Here is a 25,239-nt window from a genome sequence, read left to right on the forward strand (position 1 = left end):
AGAAATACGGAGGCTGTATCCAGTGAGCTGAGATTAAAGTCTTAAACATATTACTGCTCATTTACCTCTGTATATGGCAACTGGCAGGACCCTATATTCATATAAGAAATCTTAGAATTATCTTTGTACAATACTAAATTTTACAAGTTTATCTGCAATCCAATTATCTTTTCTATTATGGCTGCTTCCAGGAAAACTGATACTCTCCTTCGGTAGTCTCAGGAATATTTTCAACATAATCATTTAAGAAAAAAGAATTGCTTTGAGCATTAAAAATGCATACATAGTTCTGTCCTATTTATGAAATGTTTCTTGAAGTATTCGATTCTTGGTTGAAGGTAGAAGATAGCCACACTGGTTTGAAGGGAGTTGTTATCTTCAGAAGTCTTTTTGTAAACCACTCTTCTGAAAGATAACTTCTCCTCTGGAAGACTTATCTAAACTTTCAAGAAACTGTTCAGAAACTTTTGCTTAAGGAGCTAGACTGGTTTTCTTATAATCTCTGATTCTATGCTTGATATCAGATTCAGCTTACTTCTTTTCCTCTTCACTAGTGGAAACAGTATCCCGTTCATAGCAGATGGAGCTTATGGTGGAAACTGTAAATTGATCTACTTTCTGTAAATCAATAAGCACACTGCAATATGTATTAGGATGAACACTGAAAGGGCTCTTTAGTCAATGATTGATTCCTTTGCTAACACTGATATCCCACTGCGGCAAACAGTACTGGAGCGTGATCTCTCACTTCAGCCAGAGTCCACATTTGTCATTTTCAATGTTATTCTGACATCTGCCGGCTACCTTCTTCAAAGGCTCCCAATCCTCAAGTGACTGTGATTTTGGAAGCTCTGTTGAAGTTCATCATGAATTGTTTCAGAAACAAGGGCTAAAATCTTATTCTACCTTTCTTGTTTTCAAGAATATTTGATCAACCAAGCCATATCTGTCAATGTATTTTTAAAAGTTACGTTTATAGGTTTTCTGAGAAAAGAGTGCTTTCTTCACTTAGGTGAACTTTGTAACCTTTGTGCTGTGCTAAGCTGCTTCAGTCCTGTCTGACTCTTTGCCACCCCATGGACTGCAGCCCACGAGGTCCCTCTGTCCATGGGGTTCTCCAGGCAAGAATACCGGAGTGGGTTGCCATGCCTTCCTCTAGGGGATCTTCCCAACCCAGGGATCGAACCCAACTCTCCTGCATTGCAAGCCTATTCTTTACTGCTGACTCACTGGGGAAGCCCTGACCACCTTTAACTAGCTGCAATAACTCAACTATCCCAGAAAGTATTTCAGAGGACAATTTTCTGATTAATCCCAGACCCAGCAATGAAAACCTCTCCTTGCAGAATACATCCAGAAACGATGCTTAAATCTTTCAGTGCTCTGTCTATGGTGCATATTGCCAACGTCATGAGAGCCCAGCACTTAGAACACTTGTCTACATCGTCCTTTCCAGATCGCTCTGGTTGATGAAGGAGTGATAGCGAACGTAAATATCCTCTTTATGAGAATGAAAATCCGTGGTGTCAAAAGTAACTCAGTAATTCTCTATCACTCTGCCATATTTGAGACATCGATAGTACCTTGCATTTGGAAAGAGCTTCTGGTAATACAGCTTAAGCAGCTCCGGCAGCTGAGGCACGTTCAGTGCTTCCACAGAACGCAGAGCTAGTTCCAGGTCAGATCGCACCGAGAATCGGCAGGAACTGCAAAAGGCCGCCTTCGCCCACTGCGCAGGCGCGTCGCGGCCTCGGCGACCGTCTGGACCAGTTACTGAGAATTGCATCTCCCGCTTGGGAGGTGGCCTGGCTACTGGAGACTCTGCGGCCTCCCTGCGCATCCGTTCGGCAGTGGGTCCGGCGCTCAGCTGGAGAGAAGGAGGCCATGCCTGTTCCAGAAAGAAGTTATTCTGAGAGAAGGTGAGCCCTTCAGCATGCTGGAGATCAGCCCCGTGAAGAGAAATGTAGGGCCAGGCGTGTAGGAAGGGGCAGGAGCTTCTAGGGCCTCCCAACTCTGCTTCCGCTTTCTGAATCTCTATTCGGTTCTCCAACCCGGAAGCTCCCAGGGTGATTTATCATACACCTGCTTTCTTGCTGTAATAACTTGTGTATGCCTAAGGATGAGGAGGTTGAAACAGAGGGGGAAGTCAAGCTTATTTGCCCCACAGCCGAGGTGAAACTTTTGTCAGGAGTCTGAGCTGCGCAGAGTATGAATTAACGCAAGATGAGGTTCAGAATTCACTTATTAGTCTCCAAAACCTCATGGCCGAAATGATTTAGAAATGGATGAAAATAAGACATGGTTTCTCTCTGAGTAAACTTCAGTCGATTCTTTCAGACGTAGTAATTTAAATTTCAAAACGGTGAGGAAAAGAAACCAGCCAATTGGTACTTGACTTTAGTTCATTTCCTGTCTGAAACAATGCAAAAATTTAGCATTACTTCCATTTTAGGGAGAGGATCTGACTTAAGAATATTTTTCCCTATCCTGAGACCGTAAATATATGCTCTTATATTTTCTTTAAGAATAAGGTCTTCATTAGCCTGAAATGCTTTTTTTTTCCTTTGTCTATTGAGAAAAAAAAAAGAACTTACTGGGGGAGAAGGCATGGAAGGGCTTGCGTACCATGGAAGATAGAATATATTAAAGTATTCATATTTCAGGAAGATAGCAATGTTAAATTTTCAAAAAAAAAATAAAAAGGAAAGGAGTGGTAGCAACCAGAAAAAAAATTGAAGGATGAGTGAATGGCATCTCCATGACTTATTTATTTTAAGCTAGAGGTTTCTACCTTTTAACTCAGCTCATGCATTTTGTCCACCATCACCCATCACCCTAGCTCTCTGGCAACCACCAATCTTCTTCTCTGTATCGGTAAGCTTGTTTATGTTGTTGTTGTTTTGGTTTGTTTTTTTTTCCCCCAATGTTATTCTTCTCTTTTCGTAAAGAATAATGCATATTTGTAGGGGTCGCACAGAGTCAGACACAACTGAAGCGACTTAGCATGCATGCCTGCACTGGAGAAGGAAATGGCAACCCGCTCCAGTATTCTTGCCTGGAGAACCCCAGGAACAGAGGAGCCTGGTGGGCTGCCGTCTGTGGGGTTGCACAGAGTCTGGACATGACTGAAGTGACTTAGCAGCAGCAGCAGCAGCAGATGAATAGCTTTATTGCCCTGTCCTGTGGAATCTAAGAAGTCCAGTAGCCTTTGGTTATTTTATCCTGTCTTTATGTTCCGTTCAAACTGGCAGTGTTTCTGCTCTTATACTCTCATAATGTCTTTATCCTTGAGTAGGAAATGGCAATCCACTCCAGTTTTCTTGCCTGGAAAAATCCCATGGACCGAGGAGCCTGGCAGTCTACAATCCATAGCGTTGCAAAAGAGTCGGAAACAACTGAAGCGACTTAGCATGCAGGCGTGTAATGTCTCTATCAAGTGATAGTCCAGCCATATCCTTGGTGTTGTCTTCTGAATACACTTGCTCAGTTTTTGAAATATGAACAGGCTGAGAATTTTCCAAATCTTATAAAGTCTGGTTTTTCTTTGTATAACAGTTCTTTCTTCAATTTATCTCTCTTCTTCACTTGTATTATAAGAAGGCAGGTGGAAACAAGTCTTTCTAAGCAACAGTTTGCTTAGAAATGTCCTCAGCTAAATATCCAATATTTATCCAGTCATCATTTGCAAATTATAATTTCCACAAAACACTAAAATACAAATGCAATTCATGCAAGTTCTTTGCCACTTTGTAACAAGTATTACCATTCCTTTGATTTCTAATAACCTGTTACTCATTTTCATCTGAGACCTCAAAGTGGCCTGCCTTAATATCCATATTTCTGCTAATATTCTACTTATGATTATTTATGTATTTTTCTAAGAAGATGGAAAATTTCTGTCCATCTCTATTTCCTTTTTCCCTGAGTTCCTCAGAATCACTCTTAATGTGATCTCAATTTTTTTGGCATGTACCACAGAACTCCTCAGGTCTTTACCCATTACCCACATCCAAAGCCGCTTCCACAATTTTAGATATTTGTTGTAGTAGTACCTCCCTTCTTGGTATCAAAATTTATATTAGCTCAGCCTACCATCGACTTAAACAGTAGGAATTTATTTCTCACGGTTCTGTAGGTTGGAAAGTCTGAGATCAAAGTGCAGGCCCATTTGGTTCCCCCTTGAGGACTCTCTTCTGGCTTGTAGATGGCTGTCTTCTTGCTGGGGTCTCATATGCAGCGTGAGAGGAAGCAAGCTCTGTGGTATTGATCTCAGGTGGCCTCAGCCTGCAGTGGCTTGAAGCAGGATTTTGGTTCCTGGCCAGAGATTGAAGTCAGGTTGTGGCAGTGAGAGTGCTGAATACTAGCCACTAGACCAGTGACCAGTGACAAAACTCCTGGCCCACTGACTTTGTAGAATGAATTCCCACAAAGAGACAGAAAGGAGTGAAACAAGTGTCTTTGGGGAAAATAGAGAGTATGCATGAATAGACACATGGTGTTGTGCCCTTACAGTAATTTGAATCACTTTTATCAGGCATTTCTCCTGGGTTTCCTTTGGCCAGTCATCTTGCTTTGCCTGGTTCTGAGTCCATATTTGGCTTATGGATGCATCTCTTAGCCAAGAAGGATTCCAGCAAAGAGGCCTACGAGTAGGTTGACATCACTTCCTTTTTGACCTTCAAGGAGCCTTTCCGGACATGTATAGTCAGGAACATCTCCTTGACCTCAAGGATGAGAAGTATGTGGTCTTTGTCTCTTATTTAGGTAGGGCTCAGCCTCTCCTATTAGCCTCCTGCTATTACCTTCATCTTGGAGTATCTGTTCATAGGTGACATACTGCAGCTCCTCAGCCTGGGACTGTCTGTCTTCTGCCTCAGTATATCCGTGTGTGTGTGTGTGTGTGTGTGTGTGTGTGTGTGTGTGCGCGCGCACGTGCATGCACGCTCAGTTGCTCAGTCGTGTCTGACTCTTTGCAGCCCCATGGCCTGTAGCCCACCAGGCTCCTCTGTCCATGGGATTTCCCCGGCAAGAATACTGGAGTCGGTTGTCATTTCCTTCTCCAGAGGAAGCACCTCATGGGAAGCCCATCTCTTTCTATAAGAATACTGATTCCATCATGAAGCCCTCCACCTCATATATGATATATAGGATATTTATGTATATAAATGTATGATATATAATGTATAAATTTGTATTTAATATGTGTTATATTAAGTTTATTAAACAACTTTGAATAAATAATAAGTGTATCACATCCATAGTGAAATGACACAACATACTAAATGTGTTAAATATTATTTTTATTTATTTTTTCATTTATTTTTATTAGTTGGAGGCTAATTACTTTACAATGTGTTAAATATTATTAAGTTTCTCTGTATTATTTTACAAATCCAAGGCAATCTCAAAAATAATTATGCTGGATCTGTAGTATAACTGAACAGATTCATTAAAAAATTTATGTTGGAGAAAATATAAACATTTAGAGATTGCTAGGTTCACTTTAAGAAGATAAATGAGAATACTGACTAGATATTAAGGCATTTGCAAAGCTATAGTTATAAAACCAATATTTTCTTTATACCTGAAGAGACAAATAGAAACTCTTTTATTTTGGAATTTGGTTTGCAGGCCTGTCTAGGATGGCATTTGCCTCCTTTCATCCCCTCTCTATACAGTTTCCCTTGCTTCTAGTTTTGTGTGTTTCATTTGGCCCTAAAGTCCTATTAATAGACAGGTCTTATGTTATTGATTAAAGTTAGCACTTTAACCTTCTGGGGATATTAGGAAAACTCAGGTTAAGTCATGATCTAGCAAGTGGTTGGGTACCTTTCTCAGTGGGAAGATTTTTCTATTTCTTCTCCATGTTTTTAGGTATGTCTCTTTATATGTCATTTCCTTGCGAAGAGTTAGTTTTTCTTTGACCCCCTTTGTAGGCCTCAATTCAAATAGTGAGTCTGTATTTAGTGTCTACTTCTGTGAGGCATTTTAAATTTGTGCTTCTCCCTATCTACTCTGCCTGCTGCTGGAGGCAAAGCCCAGGAGATTTGAAGTTTTAACTCTACTTCATGCTTTACACATCTGATTCCATTTTTGGTCCCATAGATGTGTATTTTATTTTTGAAGATTGCTATGCTTAAAAAACCTTTTTCCTTTCCATATTTTCTCTGTAATTGAAATTTTTTTAATATGCAGAGACTGTCTCAAAGAATAAACTGTTTTTTAGTCTCTTTTATCATTAAAACAAAGCAAAAAATAACTAAGAAAAGAGACTCTTAAAGTCATGTAAAAGAAATTATTGTCTCAAAGTCTTTAGATTTATAACTGTATTCTAGTTTTCATTCCAAAATCTTTCAGAAGAGTGGTGTTTTAAAAATTATTTTCCTAAAATGGTGCAAATTATTTTTAATTTACAACTTGCTAATCAGTTTAAAGATTTAAACGACATAATTACTAGTGTTTAGAAAAATTTTCTCTTTTTTGTTGTTGATGACATACTAAAAAAGATAATTGCAAATAATATTGTTTAATAGACTTATTTTAGTTGAAGTTATTCTCATATATTCATTTTGTAAATATCAAACTTAGGTACTGAGTGTGCTTTATTTGAGTCTTAATTTAGGCCAGTGTCTTAACTGAGGGTGCAGTTTCACACTGTGCTGTACTTAGTCACTCACTCATGTCCTCCTCTTTGCGATCTCATGGGCTGTAGCCTGCCAGTTTCCTCTGTCCAAAAGGGGATTCTCCAGGCAAGAACACTGGAGTGGGTTACTCCTGTTAAAAAATAAAATTTTGAAAGTGGATTAAAAATAATGAAGTACTTATAATTTTGCATGAATATTTTGGTGACAGAGAGATAAACCTATTTTAATGTTAATAAGAAACATCTACTGAAAAGTGTCTTTTCAATAATGCTGTAAAATTATTCATTTCTATGAATCACATTTTTCAGATTTTTTCTATCATAAAGACATTTCTCCATTTATTTGTGCCTGAGATGTTTATAAAATACTAAGTACATGTTTTTTTAACAAGTAAGTTGCCAACTTTAGTTAATAAAAGGTAGTATTGTTGAAATTAAAGATACGAAAATATGTCATCTTACTCCCTGTGAGGCAAGGTCAAAATAGACTCCTGTATTAAATTATGGCATCTGAGTGATTTTAGTTCACTTACACTAGAGAAATTAATTAGTTTTGACTTCATGTGTCCTTTAATTCCAACTTTATTCACTTTATTAACTTAGCAAGTTTAGAATTGCAAGTATTTTAAACCATCTTCAGTAGCCTTTAGCTTAGTGTTTTAATCTACCATTACTCTGGAAGAACAGCTCAGTTGAAAACTGGATGCATATAAATTTGAGCAACTTTACATGAATAAAATATGAAAAGAACATGGGTTCTGGAGTTGGAGAGACCTGAATTTGTTCTCTGACTTCACCACTTAGTGCCTTTATGACCTTAGGAAAGTTATTTAAGTCCCAGTTTCATCATCTGTGAAATGCTGGAAATAGCACATAATTCAGAATTTTGTTGAAGGGTAAAATGAGATAATGCAAAACTATTGACCCAACACATACCCCATAACAGAGACTCTATCAGTGATGATTCTCTCAGATGTGAGAGTCCTAAATTATCTATTTGATTCCTTGGATCCAAAGTATCTAAGCAAACTAATGTCTTTAAAAAATACATGTTATGTGTAGTTTTATATATAGTTTTAAAAAGTAATAGCCATTTTCAGTGCTTACTATGAGATCTATATAGTCCTAGTTGTTGGCAGTGCACACAAGAGGTTGAATTTGACTCTGGTAAGGAAGAACATTTATGATGATCCTATTTTATCTAATTCCAAATGGAATTTAGTTAGGGGAATAAGAACCAAGAATGATAAAATAATCAGACACTAAGAAAACTGTTACCCTTATTTTTTGCTTTGTTTCTCTTTCTGAGTTCATATTTTGTCTCATTCCTACTTCTCTTTTGAATCAGCTTCTTTAATATTTCTTCTTGCGTATCAGATTGCTCTAAGTTCCTCTGGTAGCTCAGAGACAGCCCCATAAGACTCTCTCAGTGCAGAGACTGCATCTTCTTGTCTCTCTGGTTAATGGCTCCACATTCCTTGGAGGCATTCCAGTTGACCCAGTTCTGGTTGACTGTCTTTCTAGTTCAGTTGGCTGTGGCAAATGGCAAGGTGGTGGAGTAGGCTACTTATTCAAAAGAAGCTGAGAAGATATAGGATTCTAAGGGTGTGGTTTATACAGACTGGAATAGGTTAGTTTCTAGTCACTGGTAAATATTCTTAAGAAAAAAAAAATCTTACTGAGAGAAAAGGAGCTTAAAAAAAATAGCATAGGTTGATTGAAATAAGATCACTGTGTCATAGCTGAAAGTGAGAGTGAAATTCGCTCAGTTGTGTCCAACTCTTTGTAACCCCATGGACTATACAGTCCATGGAATTCCCCAGGCCAGAATACTGGAGTGGGTAGCCTTTCCCTTTTCCAGGAGATCTTCCCAACCCAGGGATTGAACGCAGGTCTCCTGCATTGCAGGCCAGTTCTTTACCAGCTGAGCCACAAGGGAAACCCAAGAATATTGGAGTGGGTAGCCTATTCCTGGGAGAAGGATATGGCAACCCACTCTAGTATTCTTGCCTGGAGAATCCCATGGAAAGAGGAGTCTGGTGGGCTGCTGTCCATGGGGTCACACAGAGTCAGACACGACTGAAGCGACTTAGCCGCAGCAGCAGCAGCCTATCCCTTCTTCAGCGGATCTTCCCAACCCAGGAATCTACCAGGGTCTCCTACATTGCAGGCAGATTTTTTACCAACTGGCTATCAGGGAAGCCCGTTGACTTATCTAAATTTTCCCACATCAAAATATCTTATTTCAATGCTGTGATAAAAAGAGAAATATTTGTGAGAGTTGAGAAACTTTTACATGAAACCAAGAATTCCCTGGCAAAGACTTTTGGCATCTTGATAAAATGTTATGATTGTACAAAACCTTCTTAGGCACTTTTATGAACCACATTTATTTGTAAACTCATTTACTTCAATCACCTTGCTATTGTGACCAAGGACACAACATTTGGCTTCATTCTACTCCATTGATACAAATTGTCCCCCAAGCCCCAGCCAAATAGAGTCTATTGATCTGAGAGATGAATAGGTGAGACTCTGTATGTGTGTATATTTACATATATATGTTTACACAGCAATATTTGAGACAGGATTTATAGTAGTTCATTCAATATTGCATCAAAAATTATAACTTTGCTAGAAAAGTATTTTCAAATAGGATGCCCTATTAAAAATGGATAAAAGGTACCTCTCTACATTACACACACACACAAATCACTAGTATTATCTGGAATTTAGATTTAGGAAAAAAGAGATATTCAAGGACAAAGGGTAAGTCAGATAGAAGTAGAAACATAATTTGAATTCTTAGCACCAATTCTTAACACTAATTCTATAGTGAGCACAGTGGAATTTAAAACATGGTAATGGACTCAGAGGGTAACTTATTTAAATTAAAAAAAATTTCTCAGTATGCTATGGAAAATTAATAATATTTGGTTCATATGGCTGAAAATCACGTTTTCTTTAACAAAAGTATCTTTAGTAAAGTTCTTATCAGCTAGTATTGAATGCCTACCATATATAAGATTTTATTTTCTGAGGATAAAGAATTAATGAAAGTTATGATGCCATCCTTTAAGGATTTTAAATGAGAATATTAGATGAATAAGACATGAATACACATAATATTAATTCACTGTTACTTTCAGAGTGATGGAAATGTATATACAGTGCAACAATAATATGAAGAAAGGTATGTTGAAAGCATCAGTGTATAAACCACAGAGTGGTTCACTTATCTTGTAGGTTCCAGATGTATGAAGACTGGAGGTTTACCACAAATCCTAATATCACCTGGACGAAGTGAAAATAATGAACAACAGATTTCTTTTCTAAGGAGAGTCAAAACTTCAAGCCACATGCTTGAGGTGTTGAATATGGAATCAGCAATCGGTCAATGGATAAAGGAATCATTTTTTTCTTTCTGTCTTATATAGTAGGTTCTTCCTAAGCATCTGAAATGAAGCTTGGTAGACAGGTAACTACATCATACCTTGCACATGTACATGAACATGCTCCTAATTGAGACTCCTTTTTTTTTTTTTTTCTTTTTTTTTTTTTCATTTATTTTTATTAGTTGGAGGCTAATTACTTTACAGTATTGTGGTGGTTTTTGCCATACATTGCCATGAATCAGTCATGGATTTACATGTGTTCCCCATCCTGAACCCCCCTCCCACTTCCCTCCCCATCCCATCCCTTTGGGTCATCCCAGTGCACCAGCCCCGAGCACTTGTCTCATGCATCCAACCTGGACTGGCGATCTGTTTCACACTTGATAATATACATGTTGTGACTCCTTTTTTATGATGGAACTCAATGCTTCTGGCTTTCTTGTTTCTTATTTTTTGTTCCGTAGCCCCAGTTTATTCTTGCCTATGATATTCTGTAATCTCCTTCCTATGGCCTTCCGCTCTAGAAGGCTGTCCTTCTTTTGCCCACTCAGACTTGGCATTCAGGATATTCCTTTTGTTTTGTCCTAATGACCTCAGTTCTGCTTAAATATTTTTCCAGTAGATTCGTGTTTGTCTACATTATTACGTAGATTGTGACATATAATTTTTCATGCTTTGATTACCTGGCCCAGATTCTCTTCTTTTCTTCTTGCATCTTGCTATAAAAACTTTGGGATTATTTTAGGAATATATAATAATTCTCTTGTATTGCTAAAAAATCTGATTTGTATTTGATTATTTCATCTAAGTTTGCAGATTTTGAGCAAAGACTATTTTTATTCTCAGTGTATCCTTCAGAGCCCATCATGTCTAGTCCTCTCCTTCTCCCAGGGCCAGTGGGAAGCATCTTGACTAAGTTTGTGATTAGAGGATTAACATGGAGCATATTCAGAAAATACTTCCAGCAGTAGTGCAAGTGAATGCTTTGGTAGAGGATGAAAGACACAAGGTGAGTTCCTTGGTACCAGGCTTTCCTCTCATTGCAATGTGACCTTCTGTGCTTAAGTATTTGACTTTAATAAGCTCAATTAAAAATACAGGTATTATTTAGGAGAATAATCCCTTAAGAATTATTGAAACAACCTCTATTGTTATTATATACATTACACATTGTTATATTCTACTGACATTACCATTGAAAGTACACTTGGAATACAGGACAAAGACATGGAAAAAATGGGAGGCCCTGTTAGAGGGAAGTGGATGAAAGCATTTCACAAATACCAAACATATAAGTTACTGGGACTGGCAACTAAGAGATCTCTGTCCTGATCTTAGATTCACCTCTGACTGTAATTGGTAAACAATTGGTTCTCCATGTTTTCAACATTTTCATTTGAAAATAAGAGAAATTGATTTGACACTTGAAGGTGACTTTCTCAATTATGCAAATTTTGGCAAGGGTGTTAGAGCTTCATGTGTTGCTTTAAATTATTTTTTTTTTTTTACTGAAAATACGAGTATATTTATTGCTTAAAACATTCCTCTGAAATGATACCAATTTATAAATTGTAAAGTGGAAACAGCAAGATATAGAACATCAAAATATTGTAAAACTTTTAGGTGTGGGAGTTACATTTTTAAATATCCTTTTAAAAATATGGGATATTGGTAAAAAACATACACTATAAAAATATAGAATCAGCAATTTGGTGGCATTAAATACCCTACGTTCTTGAATTTCATAGTCTTGCCATTCTCAGATATATTCTCTCTTCAAAATTTCAGACAACAGTGCTCTCAAATTCTGAACTATTCCTTTCTAGCCAAATGTTTACAAACCATATGTAATAAGGCATAAATGCGTGATAGGAGTTGAATTTCTTACTCTTCTCAGGAACATTTGCATTTAAACATTTGCATTTAAACCGGGTCAAAGCTTAAGCCAAATGACTGATATTAAATGTGGGCATACCAAGAGTTAGCCCAACATTAAAGGAATTTATTTTCTCTCTTAAACAGCATACTCTTCCAGTGCATATGGAATAAAGCATGGTAGACAATTAATTGTCAAGCATGCTAGGACAATGCTATACCTAAATTCATTATTCTCTTATATTTCAGAAAAATTTATATATGAATAATTCATAATACAGAATTTGGTTAAATGTATTTTTCACATCATATTTACAAAAACATTTTTTAAATGGGACAAAACACACAGAATGCACAAAAGATGAAGTAAAATGAATTTTATTTATCTGTGCTTTTTGAACCCAAGACATATTATTAGACAAATCAGTTTTTACTTATATGCATTTGCATGCCAAAGGGATGGAAGAAACATTATTTTAAATCAAAGAGTTAGAGTATATTACACTGATGACCTTAGAGATTTGGACTGCTTCTAGAACCATGTCATGTCTGTGATTTTCAAAGGTGGTATAGAGATCTGAACCTGAGAAAATAGTTTTTCTGAGATGGTAAAGACACTATTTAGAATTAGCCCAAGATTAGCCAAATTACCCCAAGATATCTAGAAAGACAGAAAGTGATGGAGAATATTAGAGCAATGATTGCCGGCCATTTTTAATACCTTTATTATAGATTTATTGGTCTTAGTTTCTATGGCTTGGGAAAGTTAATTTTATTGATGTTTCCTGTTAATGGTTTCCCTTCCTTTTTAGCACATTATTTATACAAAACATCACAAGATAACAATTTGCAAATAGTGTTAAAAAGCATAGAGAACTTAATTTGACTTACCTTTGAGATTTATTACCTTAAAAAAAGAGGCTTAAGAGAGAAATTCAAGAACTTTATTGTATAACAAATGGAATGAGACTAAGGGTTGAACTGTTAGAATATAAATTAGTTGATTAATATTTAATCATGTAAACAACATTATGAAACTATGTTCATATCCCTTAAAAATAATTTATACTTGAGAACTATGCCTACAAATTTAAAATCCAGTAAAAGCATTGTTCTATCTTTTTAACAAAAATGAATAAATTTTGTTCCAGTGATTAAAAGAAAATTCCACTTACAAGGACTGAACTGAGGCTCTGACAGTCAGTTAAATTAAACTCACGTCACCAAGACAGAATGATCATCCTATCCATTCCATTCATAATTGTAACTTCCAGTGTAATTACTCACTGTATATAAAGTGTGGACTTCTAATTCAGCTATTTAGGAAGCTGAATTTAACAAGATTTATGTTGGTTTATATATGACTTTGTATATTTCATTTAATAGTGTTATTTATTATTATCCCATACGCAAAAATCTTAGACATAATTCATGAGTTGAAACTTAAAATGATGTATGCAAAAAGTAATGTCATTGAGTTTTAAGTTATTTTTCAATTAGATTTAAGCTAAAGCTCTTTGACCACACTTCAACTAATTCTATAATGTTATTTTTAAAGCATCACTGGAATTTGTTCTATTTGAAAGTATGAAGACTTTCTGCTAAAATTTGAAACCATTGAAAATAGCAAAGGCCAGGCACAAAAACTGTCTTTTTACTGCTTACTGCTTTACTTAGAGGCTATTAATTTTAAATGGTTATAAAACAGTGTGAAACTATTATATTTATAAAACATTAAGCCCAATTCCTTTCCCAAAAAGTCTTGCCAGTTGCCTGTTTCTGATATTTTAAATATAAATTATTCAATAACTGGTTCTTTTTGTGGTTTTAAAGTGACTATGCATTGTGAATATGGGGTGGTTTCAAAATAAACTCACAGGGGACTATGATCCTCAGCCAAGATGGAGTCACATAACAAGATATATACTTTCACATGAAAACAATGTGAAAAAATATATATTTATTTATCTTTATTATTGGATACCAGGTAATGCAAGGACAATGATCTTTGAACCATGAGAGAGGAAGAAATAAAAGGTTAGTCTTGTAACTGCCTTAACTTACCACCCAAGATTTTCCAAATTCAGCACAGAAAGGGGGACCCCAGGGAGGATCCTAGTAAATTTCTTGAGTTGAGAAGATGGAACTTAGTGCCTGTGAAGGCCAAGGTGCTGAAATGTCCCACAGCAGAGTTGTGGAGAGATAAGAGCTTTGTAGAGAGAGGTGCTCTGGAGATTCTGAGGGTGTCATTCATATATTCAGTCAGATAGAAACTACTTGAGGCTAGGAAAAAGACCATCTGAAAGGAGCAGAGGGAACAATCCAGAGAGCTCATACAGGGGCTGGAAAAGTTGGTGTTTCTACAATCCAAAAAACCTCCTGTTTTAGGGGTCATTGGGTATTCCTTAGTAGCAGGATACTGCTTCAGGGGTAGGGAGATAGCCCAAGATTAATGTTGCTTTATTTCCAGATAATTAATTTTAAAAGTGTACCTTGAAAAAAATCAAAGTTCCTGAGAGTTCCCCCGGAAAATCTCAAGAGTATATGCTGCTGCTGCTGCTGCTAAGTCGCTTCAGTCATGTCCGACTCTGTGCAACCCCAAACACGGCAGCCCACCAGGCTCCCCCGCCCCTGGGATTCTCCAGGCAAGAACACTGGAGTGGGTTGCCATTTCCTTCTCCAGTGCATGAAAGTGAAAAGTGAAAGTGGAGTCGCTCAGTCGTGTCCGACTCTTAGCGACCCCATGGACTGCAGCCCACCAGGCTCCTCCATCCATGGGATTTTCCAGGCAAGAGTACTGGAGTGGGGTGCCATTGCCTTCTCTGTCAAGAGTATATAGGGGAATGCAAATATATAAAGTACCACAAAAGGTTAAGTTCACAGTGTCTGGCATATAGTAAAAATTACCAGACATGGCAAAGAAAATTATGACTCATAATGAAGACAAAAAATAAAAGGAATGTGCCCAGAACTAACACATGATAGAATCTGTTACAAGAACAATTAAAAGGTTATTATAATGTATTCTGTATATCTTTATTCTGTATATTCAAGCTGGAAAAAAATCAAGCAGGTGAAGCAATGATATTGTATCTGTTTTTTTTAATGCCTAAGAAAACTTCTAGAAATGACAAAAGATCTTCATGAAAAATACACTGGAAACTATCCAAAATGAAAATCAGAGAGGTCTTCCTTGGTAGCTCAGTGGTAAAGAATTCACACGCCAATGCAGGAGACATGGGTTTGATCCCTGGTCCAGGAAGGTCCCACATGCAGTGCAGCAATTAAGCCTGTGCACACAACTTGTGAGCCTGTGATCTAGAGCCCAGAGACTCTACCTACTGAGCTGAGCTCACGTGCCGCCACTCCTGGAGCCCACATACCCTGAAGCCCATGCTCCTCCGCAACAGAAGCCGCCACAATGAGAAGCCTGTGAACTGCAAGTAGAGAGTAGCCCCAGCTCTCTGCAACTAGAGAAAAACCTGCGCAGCAATGAAAACCAGGCACAATTATAAATAAATTTAGAAAGTCAGAGAAAAATGATATTAAAAATATGAACAAAGGAGCAGTGGGACAAATTTAAGTGACTTAAGCTATGAAATTGGATCTCAAAGCATAGGAAGTGAGTTGAAAAAAATAGTTGAAGAAATTATGGTCAATTTTTTCCCCAAATTTGTTGATAATTTTAAGCCAGCAAATTCAAGGATCTAAATGAAATATAAATACAGGGATGCTTAAGAAAACTACACCAAGGCACATGACAGTCAGTGTCCAATATTACTCTGGATTATTAGGAAGTCACCTATTGGAATAGTTCACTGCCATCTCAATCAAGGGAAAAAAAAATCTTTTGAATCATGCATGGTTCTATGTTAGTACCTCAGTTCAGTTTAGAAAATTTTCAAGAAGACTGTTGGTAGTTCAAAAATAAGGGTCAGGTGCTCTTTTTGGCAGCACATATACAAAAGTAAGGGTCAGTGGGGATTCCTCATTTTTGAACATAATGGATGTTGAATTTTTTCCAACCAACTTTGTAGTCCTCATTATAGAGACTTTTTTTCATTATTTTAAAAAGTAAATTTATTTATTTATGTCAGGTCTTAGTAGCAACACACAGGATCTTCTATTTGGCATGTGGGATCTTTCATTGTGGCACATGGGCTTCTATCTAGTTGTGGTGCATGGGCTTCATTGCCCCGTGGCATGTGGACCTTAGTTCCCAACCAGGGATTGAACCCATGTACTCTGCATTGGAAGGCAGATTCTTAACTGCTGGATCAGCAAGGAGGTTTTCTTTTCATTTTCTACTTTAGGAACTCTGATCTGCAAATTACTTTCCCATCCTAATATCACCTACCTTTTTCTAGCTCTGATTTTACACTAAATTTTAAAATGGGAAAACAAATTCTGCAAGTCCTTACTTCATCTGTCAGTCTTGCATGGCTGATAGAGTTTCTTAGAGTCAATAAACAGCGCAGAGTAAGAAATAATGGAGAGAATGAATGTTAATTGTTTGAAATATAATGCTACTCAAGTAATTAAGATGAAGTTGTGAGACACAGGTTTGGATACTGGTTTGGAGACTCTGCTTTGACCATATCATACAGTCAAATGGTTTTTTGATAGGTTTTTTTCCTGAGTATTCTCGCATTTGTCATCTCTTTTTCTGTTCTAAATCTGTCATGTCTTGGTAGTCTCTTTGAAAGTGTCAGGGGAAAGCAAAATTTATGTTTTGATAACAATATTTTATTTCGGCAATGGTGACTAGGATACCTATGTAATAAAAAATAAGAAGTGAGTGAAATGTTTTTAGTATTGATCAAAGTCTCAGTGAGCTACTCCGCTCACTCAGGAAGGAAACTGTGCTTAATAAAGAGCTGTTGCAAATTAGAGCTAATTACCATAGTTTCATTTTCATAGATAGTCAAGGGAAAGGGATACAATTAATGATACTTACATTTTTTTATGGAGAAAGGTGTGACTTTTGGAAGATTAAATTAGTATATATAAATAGACAAAGAACAGGACTTGATTTTCAGAACCTTGGCCTAAGATTTCGGAATTCTTTGTTCCTAGAAAAGACAATATGTTTAGGTAGGACAATAGGTAATTTTATCAAAAAATTCTTAAATTTAATGAAAAGTAGATAGGATCACATGATCATCTCTAAATATTAATAAAACTTGAATCAATAAATTAAAAAATAAAATTAAGGTGTGTCACATTCAAGATACTTCAGCTAAGAAAAGGAAAATTATTTGTGACTACAGGTAGGGATTTTCTATGTGCTCAGGATTTAAATATGCATTAATCAATGATGTAAGAAGTATTATATAACTATAATAAAATAAAAATATCCTGCAAGAATGGAGTGAAAAGCTATAGATCGTGAAGAAGATGTTAAGAAATGATTAATGCTTTTCAGGCTAAATTCAAAACAAGAACAAGAATTTCTATTTGGGATCAAATAAGATAGAGAGAGAACACTCAACTACTACTTTTAATTTTTTTATTATTTGCTTCCTTAGTAGTGTAGAAATTGTTAAGATAATTATATTAAAGAGTACTAAAACATGCTAAACATGAAGATATGAATATAGCATCATTGTTGGTTACATTTTTGATGTAAATAGACATTAGGCAAGTTCCAGGGAATCTTTATGGACCAGGGATTGAAACCATATCTCCTGCATCGGCAGGGAGATTTTTACCACTGAGCCACCAGGGAAGTCCTCAGTTGTTGGTAGTACATGTGAATGAGTTCCCCTGGAGGAGGAAATGGCAACCCACTTCAGTATTCCTGCCTGGAAGAGCCCATGGACAGCAGAGACTGTGGGCTGTAGTCCATGGGGTAGCAAAGAGTTGGACATGACTTAGTGACTGAGCCTGAGCACATGAATGAGTTATTAAAATTAATTGTTTTTAAGTTACTTAGGAGAAAACAGTCTCTGACTTAAGAATATTTTTCTGAAAGATGTTTTTCATTTTTTAAAATATTTTTTATTTGATTGATATTGTAACAGCAAAGCAAAACATTTCTTGGTCTGTGTTGCAGTAGACCAAACTTATCTAAATAGCAGTGCTTATGCACAATTTTGATATGAGCCAAGATAGTATAACTTGAAATAACATAAAGAATTACCAGCAACTTGATTATCACATACTGTTCATGGGGTTCTCAAGACAAGAATACTGAAGTAGTTTGCCATCCCCTTCTCTAGTGGACCACATTCTGTCAGAACATTTCATGCAAAACTGGGCTCAATAAAGGACAGAAATGGTATAGACCTAACAGAAGTAGAAGATATTAAGAAGGGGTGGCAAGAATACACAGAAGAACCTTACAAAAAAGATCTTCGACCCAGATAATCACGATGGTGTGATAACTCACCTAGAGCCAGACATCCTGGAATGTGAAGTCAAGTGGGCCTTAGGAAGCATCACTATGAACAAAGCTAGTGAAGGTGATGGAATTCCAGTTGAGCTATTTCAAATCCTAAAAGATGATGCTGTGGAAATGCTGCATTCAATATGTCAGCAAATTTGGAAAACTCAGCAGTGGCCACAGGACTGGAAAAAGTCAGTTTTCATTCCAATCCCAAAGAAAGGCAATGCCAAAGAATGCTCTAACTACTGCACGATTGCACTCATCTCACACATTAGTAAAGTAATCCTCAAAATTCTCCAAGCCAGGCTTCAGCAGTACCTGAACTGTGAACTTCCAGATGTTCAAGCTGGTTTTAGAAAAGGCAGAGGAACCAGAGATCAAATTGCCAACATCCTCTGGATCATTGAAAAGCAAGAGAGTTCCAGAAGAACATCTATTTTGCTTTATTGACTATGCCAAATCCTTTGATTGTATGGATCACAATGAACTGTGGAATATTCTGAAAGAGATGGGAATACCAGACCACCTGACTTGCCTCTTGAGAAACCTGTACGCAGGTCAGGAAGCAACAATTAAAACTGGACATGGAACAACAGACTGGTCCCAAATAGGAAAAGGAGTATGTCAAGGCTGTATATATTGTCACCCTGCTTATTTAACTTATATGCAGAGTACGTCATGAGAAACGCTGAGCTGGATGAAGTACAAGCTGGAATCAAGATTGCTGGGAGAAATATCAATAACCTCAGAGATGCAGATAACACCACCCTTATGGCCGAAAATGAAGAAGAACTAAAGAGCCTCTTGCTGAAAGTGAAAGAGGAGAGTAAAAACGTTGGCTTAAAGCTCAACATTCAGAAAACTAAGATCATGGCATCTGGTCCCATCACTTCATGGCAAATAGATAGGGAAACAGTGGAAACTGGCTGACTTTATTTTGGGGGGCTCCAAAATCACTGCAGATGGTGATTGCAGCCATGAAATTAAAAGACGCTTACTCCTTGGAAGGAGAGTTATGACCAACCTAGACAGCATATTAAAAAGCAGAGACATTACTTTGTCAACAAAGGTCCTTCTAGTCAAGGCTATGTTTTTTCCAGTGGTCATGTGTGGATGTGAGAGTTGGACTATAAAGAAAGCTGAGTGCCAAAGAATTGATGCTTTTGAACTGTGGTGTTGGAGAAGACTCTTGAGAGTCCCGTGGACTGCAAGGAGATTCAATCAGTCCATCCTAAAGATCAGTCCTGGGTGTTCATTGGAAGGACTGATGTTGAAGCTGAAACTCCAATACCTTGGCCACCTGACGCGAAGGGCTGACTCATTTGAAAAGACCCTGATTTTGGGAAAGATTGAAGGCAGGAGGAGAAGGGGATGACAGATGAGATGGGTAGATGGCATCACTGACTCAATGGACATGAGTTTGGGTAATCTCTGGGAGTTGGTGATGGCAGAAGGAGGCCTGGCATGCTGTGGTTCATGGGGTCGCAAAGAGTTGGATACCAAATGAGCAACTGAACTGAACTGAAACTGATTATCACAACAGTACAGACTCAAATAGAAAGACAAAGATAGCAAAAGAAAAATCTCTTGGACTTCAACTTCTTTAGACTCATATAACTGGAAATTGCACTTTTGGTTAGGGTGTAAAATTTAAATTTAGATTAGTACTTTTGCTCCCCTAATAATACAAAGGGAAACCTAGATAAAGCAGAAGATTATACTTATCTAAGGGACTATTCAAAAACACTGGATGTAAGGAAGTCTTGACGAACTGATTACCAGAGAAAGGAATATGTGAGCAGTAAGTCCCTGAACAGGTCTGGGACAATTGCTGGGTCTGATTCAGGCAGAGAGAAGAAAGTCTCCCAAAAACCATAAGGATTTATTGAGGAGATATCAGCTAAGCTATTGGTCGATGTAGGAGTGGGCAGGAATGACTGTATTCCTGAAGACACTCAAGTGAAAGAATATATTTCTATGTCCAACAATTATCTCTACTGCCCCGCCACCATTACCAGTTTTGCTGAGAAAGAATAGTTAAGGTAAGCCTGAAATGCAAGAGAATGAAATAAAACAAAACAAATCAAACAGTCAATCTAATGGCAAGAGGTCTAATATTGGAACCTCCAAGGAGAGAAAAAAATTAACAGGACAGAAAATATTTAAAGAAATAATTGCTAGACAGTTTCCAAGTTTCATGAAAGGCATTAACCCACAAGCTTATGATGTTCAGCAAATCCCAAACAGTCCATAAGTCTCAAATAGCTTCATCCTAGTAACACTGCTGAAAATTTATGACAAATTCTAAAAGCATCCAGATAAAAAAGTAATGTTATGTACAGCAAATCACAATTAAATGTGATGGCTGACTTATCATTATGAATGAAGCATACCAAAAGTTATGGAATGACATCTTTAAAGTAGCTTAAAACACAGACACACATACACACACACAAAAGGGAACTATAAATATAGATTTTATATCCAGCAAAAACAACATTTAAAGTAAAGGTGAAATAAAGACATTTTCAGATAAGCAAAAGCCAATAGAACTGTGGCCAGCAGTTCTACATTATAAGTGCTAAAGGCAGTTCTTCATTCTAAACAGAAATAATACAAGCTGGAAAGGTAGATTTACAGGAAGGATTGAAAGGCATTATAAATGTTAAATAAGTAGCTATACAAGACTTTTCCTAACTTCTTCAAAATATAATTGTCTGTTTAAAGCAGACACAATAACATTTTGTTGTGGGGGGTTATATCACACATAGTGGTTAAGTTGTATCATAATAATAGCACAAAGGATAGTGAGGGAGTAACTTAGATTACTTTTCATATATTAAGAACATCTTTAAAATCTTAAGTAGGAGGAGGTCTTATGATTCATTAAAACTTAAACTTCGGGAAAATTTTCAAGCTCCATTAAACTTGGTTAAGCCTCATTAAATGAGGCTTAGTGTTTCTGCCCCTCTTAAGCCAAGCTGGGAATAACTAAACTTTAAAAAATTCTTGTTATGCTCTTAGACGTAAAAGACTAGATAAGACTGGTTAAGCATTGAAAAGTAATTAAGTGAGATCATTTAACATCTTTCTCTTCTTGGTTGACAGAACATTCAGGTTGTTAAATCAATTTGGATTAGTTTTAAATATTGTTCAAATTTGTTAAGTATTATTAATCCAACTAATCATCATAAAGACAGTAAAAACAAACTTTTGTTTGATTTTTTAAAGAAAAATTCTTATGTGATTTGTACAAAATTCATTATGTTTATGGGTAACTAAAATTAATAATTTGTATCTTCCATTAGAATTAATTATTAAGTAATTTTAAGTGAAAGTATTAGTCATTCAGTCATGTCTGACTCTTTGTGACCCTGTGGACGGTAGCCCATCAGCCTCCTCTGTCCATGGAATTCTCCAGGCAAGAGTACTGAAGTGGGTTGTCATTTCCTTCTCTAGGGGACCCAGGGATTGAACCCAGGTCTCCCCCATTGCAGGCAGATTCTTTACTGTTTGAGCCACAGGCATGCCTGTGATAATTATTAACTTATTTAATAATTAATTTATTTAATAAGCTAATAATTAACTTAATTAGTAATACTATTATTAATTATTGTTACTGTTAATTTTTATAAGCTTGCCAACCTATATACCCAATATTGTAAACATCTACTGTTTATGATTCAGACTTTCTATCTATATCTGTTCTTGCCTGGAGAATCCCTTGGGCAGAGGAGCCTGGTGGGCTACAGTCCACGGGGTCGCAAAGAGTCGGATGTGACTGAAACAACTTAGCACATATCAATGAATAATGAATGAACATGTGATTGTAGACATTATAATTCTATGTATGTGGTTGTTACTAAAGGGAAAAAAATTGATTCTAAATGGCACTTGAAGTAACTTACAATTGCTTTTTGTATCACCATCTGCTATTTGGTGGGTTGTTAGACTATTTTTTTTTTTTTTTGGTTTCAGTACCATATTAATTAATATTTATGGACGTCTATATGTTTCAGAAAGTTAAATATCCTTCATGATCTCCTTTTGCTTTATTTCCTTTCAATTAAAGAACTATCAATCAGAACAAGGTAATGGAGAAGGGAAAAAAATGTATGAAGATGATAAAAAGCAACACTTAATCAAGTTTTAACAAGTATTTTCATTTAAGTGTGAGTTGTTGCTGGTTATGTACAGTTTTGTCCCTCAGTAATCAGATAATATGCAGGTCATAAAGGACAGTTAACTTGAATTAATCACAATGTCCAGGGTGAATCTCTACGAGGTTGCAGTAGCAATCTGAGAACTATGCAGAAGAGGGCATATCCTTAGTCCTAAACTCTACATTCTGATTCCCCTATAACCTGCTAGACACTTTATTTAGCATCTTTTCCACCGACATTTCCATTGCTGTTAGGCATGGCAGGTATTAAGGCATGAATGGAGGAGGCAAACTGTCTGAATGTGCTTTGAAGTCCTTTCTCCGTTCATACCCCCTGCTAAACAGGCTGGTGAATGAGTCAGAAGAGCAACCCCCAAAATGGAATGTGTTTTCTCCAATTATCCTAAGACTCCAGACAAACATTATGCTTCTTTCCTCAGAGGATATGGTGTAAATTGCCTGTCACTTTAGAAGCAGTATTCCAATATACCCCTTTTTCCTACAACTGTACAGAGGTGTCAGACTCCTTAACTTTGACAAGCTTCATCTCCTGTCCTCTTGTATGCTGTGCCTTTCTAAGGCTGCTAGAGAATTTGTCATGTCCTGCCACCAGCTTGAATTAGTGTAATGTCATCAGTAAAATGAACCAGCCTGGAAGTTTGAGGAATTACAAGTTAGTCAGGGTTTTCTTAATGATCCAGATAACCACAATGGCTTGGTCGCTTAGAGCCAGACATCCTGGAGTGTGAAGTTAAGTGGGCCTTAGGAAGCATTACTTTGAACAAAGCTAGTGGAGATGATGGAATTCCAGCTGAGCTACTTCAAATCTTAGAAGATGATGCTGTTGAAGTGCTGCACTCAATATGCCAGCAAATCTGGAAAGACTCAGCAGTGGTCACAGGACTGGAAAAGGTCAATTTTCATTCCAGTCCCAAAGAAAGACAATGCCAAATAATGTTCAAACTGTATACATACAGTTGCACTCATTCCACATGCTAGCAAGATTATGCTTAAAATACTTCTAGCTAGGCTTTAGGAGGACATGAACCGAGAACTTGATGATGTACAAATTAGATACAGAAAAGGCAGAGAAACCAGAGATGAAATTGCCAACATCCTTTGGCTCATAGAAGAAGCAAGGAAATTAAAAAAAAAAAAAATCTACGTCTGCTTCATTGACTACGCTAAAGCCTTTGACTGTGGGTATGACAACAAACTGTGGAAAATTCTTAAAGGGATAGAAATACCAGACCCCTTTACCTGCCTCCTGAGAAATTGGTATACAGGACAAGAAGCAACAAGTTAGAACTGGACATGGAACAACAGACTGGTTCAAAATTGGGAAAGAAGTGCATTAAGGCTGTATATTGTCCCCTGGCCTATGTCATGCGAAGTACCAAGTTTGATGACTCACAAGCTGGAATCAATACTTTCAGGAAAAATATCAACAATCTAAGATAAGAGCCTCTTGAGGAAGGTGAAAGAGGAGAGTGAAAAAACTGGCTTAAAACTCAACATTCAAAAAACTAAGATCATGGCATCCTGTCCCATCACTTCATGGCAAATAGATGGGGAAACAATGGAAACAGTGACAGACTTTATTTTCTTGGGCTCCAAAATCACTGCATATGGTGACTGCAGCCAGGAAATTAAAAGATGCTTGCTCCTTGGAAGAAAAGCTTTGACAAATCTACACAGCATATTAAAAAGTAGAGATATCACTTTGCCAATAAAGATCCATATAATCAAAGCTTTGATTTTTCCAGTAGTCATGTATGGATGTGAGAGTTGGATCATAAAGAAGGTTGAGCACCTAAGGACTGATGCTTTCAAACTGTAGTGCTGGAGAAGATTCTTGAGAGTCCCTTGAACAGCAAGGAGATCAAACCAGTCAATCCTAAAGGAAATCAACCCAGAATATTCATGGAAAGACTGATGTTGAAGCTGAAACTCCAGTACTTTGGCAACCTGATATGAAGAGCCAAGTCATTGGAAAAGACCCTGATGCTGTTAAAGATTGATGGCAAGATGAGAAGAGGGTGATGGAGGATGAAATATTTGGATAGCATCACTAACTCACTGGACGTGAGTTTGAGCAATCCGGGAGATAGTGAACGTCAGGAAAGTCTGGCGTCCTCAGTCCATGGGGTCACAAAGAGTGGGACATGATTGAGCGATTGAACAACAACAGTGTTCCTTGGGACTACGATGTCTGGGAGCAGAACTGTGGTACCGTGAGATAAGACAGTCAAGGTGTTCTGCTGTATCTGAGCATGATTATCATTATTGATAGGAAGTGTGAAGAAAGCATCATAGATGTGTCAAGATATATTGGTTTTATCTACTAAAATTTCTTTTTCTTCACAGTTTTGATTTGGAAATTATTTACTTAAATTCACAATAATATATAGTCATTCATTTTGCAAGGCCTATCTGGCTTTTGTATCAACCAAAAGGTAAATTAGTGGGGATGCAATAGGAATCATCACCACTAAACTTTTCAGGTATTTGATGATAACATTGATTTCTGCCAATCTCCTGGAATAGTTTGTTGCTTTTAAGTTACTATCTAGACATAGGTATGATATGATGGCTTCTTCTTGACACTGCTACTGTAATGACCCACACTTCACAGAATAAAGCTAGGAATTCTTTCAGTTACCAAGTATATATCTAAGACTAAGGAAAGTACCACAGTAGATGACTGTGATTTCACTGGATGCCTTGTGAGATAATTCAGCCTACATCATCATCTTTTTTTTTTTTAATTAAAAAA

The 25,239-nt window shown here is 37.0% G+C and overlaps 1 long non-coding RNA gene and 1 pseudogene across 1 annotated transcript in view; one reads left to right on the forward strand and one right to left on the reverse strand.

Moving 5' to 3' along the window:
* Positions 1-378: 378 nt before the first annotated feature.
* On the reverse strand, positions 379-1,786 carry LOC122453661 (annotated as a pseudogene).
* A 26-nt stretch (positions 1,787-1,812) lies between these two features.
* The window catches only part of LOC122453811, a 37,381-nt gene continuing 13,954 nt past the window's right edge, over positions 1,813-25,239 (forward strand). Inside the window, exon 1 of the long non-coding RNA XR_006273185.1 lies at positions 1,813-1,919. This is a non-coding gene — a long non-coding RNA (uncharacterized LOC122453811). The remainder of the gene's footprint in view (positions 1,920-25,239) is intronic.

Source organism: Cervus canadensis, chromosome 15 (assembly GCF_019320065.1).
Source record: "Cervus canadensis isolate Bull #8, Minnesota chromosome 15, ASM1932006v1, whole genome shotgun sequence".
Lineage (NCBI taxonomy): Eukaryota > Metazoa > Chordata > Mammalia > Artiodactyla > Cervidae > Cervus > Cervus canadensis.